The sequence below is a fragment of the Arachis hypogaea genome, chromosome 9 (genome assembly GCF_003086295.3).
Source record: "Arachis hypogaea cultivar Tifrunner chromosome 9, arahy.Tifrunner.gnm2.J5K5, whole genome shotgun sequence".
In the NCBI taxonomy this organism is placed as follows: Eukaryota; Viridiplantae; Streptophyta; class Magnoliopsida; order Fabales; family Fabaceae; genus Arachis; species Arachis hypogaea.
In genome coordinates, this window is record NC_092044.1 from 30,685,453 (window position 1) to 30,687,838 (window position 2,386).

At 34.8% G+C, this 2,386-nt stretch overlaps 1 non-coding gene across 1 annotated transcript; it reads right to left on the minus strand.

The window, feature by feature from the left end:
- Positions 1–1,916: 1,916 nt before the first annotated feature.
- LOC112713786 (small nucleolar RNA R71) lies at positions 1,917–2,024 on the minus strand. Its single transcript, XR_003158747.1, has one exon. It is a non-coding gene; the product is annotated as a small nucleolar RNA R71 (small nucleolar RNA).
- Positions 2,025–2,386: the final 362 nt, after the last annotated feature.

Sequence of the window (2,386 nt, forward strand, 5' to 3'; positions counted from 1 at the left end):
GCTGAAGCTTGGCTAGCCATGTCTAATGTTTTTAGACTACAGCTTTAGACTAACATTGCATGATTCCTGGAATTCTTATTAAAAGTTTTGATCCTCTTTATTTTCTTTTTCCACATAATTTTCAAAAAATAAAAAAATTACAAAATCATAAAAACCAAAAACATTTCTTATTAGAGTCTAGTGTCTCATTTTAAGTTTGGTGTCAATTGCATGTTTCTGTTCTTCTTGCATTTTTCAAATTCATTCATGTGTCTTCATTGATCTTCAAGTTGTTCTTGATGATTTCCTTGCTCTGATCTTTAAATTCTCTTGTCTTGAGTGTTTTGTTGTTTCTCATATGCATTCTCAATTTGTTAGTGTCAGTAGTATACAAGCTTCTAAGTTTGGTGTCTTGCATGCATTGTTTATTTGATTCTAGTTGCATTTTGATTATTCCTCATCATTAAAAATTCAAAAAAATCTTCTATTTGTGTCTTTTCTAGTCAATAATACAGAGAATTGAAGATTCAGAACATACAACAGAGGAATCACACAGAAAAAGGGCGTTCAAAACGCCCAGTGAAGAAGGAAAACTGGCGTTTAAATGCCAGCCAGGATACCTGGCAGGGCGTTTAACGCCCAAAAGGGTAGCATTTTGGGCGTTAAACGCCAGAATGGATACCATTCTGGGCGTTTAACGCCAAGATGGCACAAGAGGGAAGATTTTGTTTTTAATGCAATTTTTTTTCAAGTTTTCATAATTTTTCAAAATCAAATCTTTTTCAAATTATATCTTTTCAATCATATATTTTCAAAATCAATTTCTTTCCATTTTCAAAAATACTTGCTAACAATTAATGATTTGATTCAATATTTCAAGTATGTTGCCTTTTCTGTTGAGAAAGATTTAATGTTTGAATCATATCTTTTCTTGTTAGCCAAGTCATTGATTTTAAAAATCAATTCTTTTTAAATTGTTTTTCAATCATATCTTTTCAATCAAATCTTTTTAAAACCATAACTTTTCAATCATATCTTTTTAATCACATCTTTTTCAAAATAGTTTTCAATCATAACTTTTTGATTTCTAATTTCAAAATCTTTTTCAAATTTCACTTAATTTCTTTCCCAATCTTAGTTTTTGAAAATCAGTTACCGTTTTTCAAAATTTCTTTTAATTAATTCACTTTAATTTTCGAAAATTTCTTTCCCTCTTCTCACATCCTTCTATTTATGGACTAACATTCCTCCTCAATGCACAATTCGAACTCTATCTCTCTTGATAAGTTCGAATTCTTCTACCTTCTCCTTCTATTCTTCTTTTCCTCTGACACATCAAGGAATCTCTATACTGTGACATAGATGATTCCATATTTTCTTTTTCTCTTCTCTTTCATATGAGCAAGAGCAAGAACAAAAGCATTCTTGTTGAGGCTGACCCTGAACCTGAGAGGACCTTGAAGTGAAAGCTTAGAGAAGCTAAAACACAATTCTCTGTAGAGGACCTAACAGAAATCTTCAAAGAAAAAGACATGGCAGCCGAAAACAACAACAGTGCCAACAATGCAAGGAAGGTGCTGGGTGACTTTACTGCACCTATTCCCGACTTCTATGGGAGAAGCATCTCTATCCCTGCCATTGGAGCAAACAACTTTGAGCTTAAGCCTCAATTAGTTTCTCTAATGCAACAGAATTGCAAGTTCCATGGACTTCCACTAGAAGATCCTCATCAGTTTTTAGCTGAATTCTTGCAAATCTGTGACACTGTCAAGACCAATGGGTTTGACCCTGAGGTCTACAGACTTATGCTATTTCCTTTTGCTATAAGAGACAGAGCTAGGATATGGTTGGACTCACAACCTAAAGAAAGCCTGAACTCTTGGGAAAAGCTAATCAATGCCTTCTTGGCAAAGTTCTTTCCACCTCAAAAATTGAGTAAGCTTAGAGTGGAAGTCTAAACCTTCAGACAGAAGGAAGGTGAATCCCTCTATGAAGCTTGGGAAAGATACAAACAATTGATCAGAAAGTGTCCTTCTGACATGCTTTCTGAATGGAGCATCATAGGTATCTTCTATGATGGTCTGTCTGAACTATCCAAGATGTCATTGGATAGCTCTGCTGGAGGATCTCTTAATCTGAAGAAGACGCCTGCAGAAGCTCAAGAACTCATTGAAATGGTTGCAAATAACCAATTCATGTACACTTCTAAAAGGAATCCTGTGAACAATGGGACGAATCAGAAGAAAGGAGTTCTTGAGAGTGATACTCTGAATGCCATATTGGCTCAGAACAAAATATTGACTCAGCAAGTCAATTTGATTTCTCAAAGTCTGTCTGGAATGCAAGCTGCACCAAGCAGTACTAAGGACGCTTCATCTGAAGAAGAAGCTTATGATCCTGAGAACCC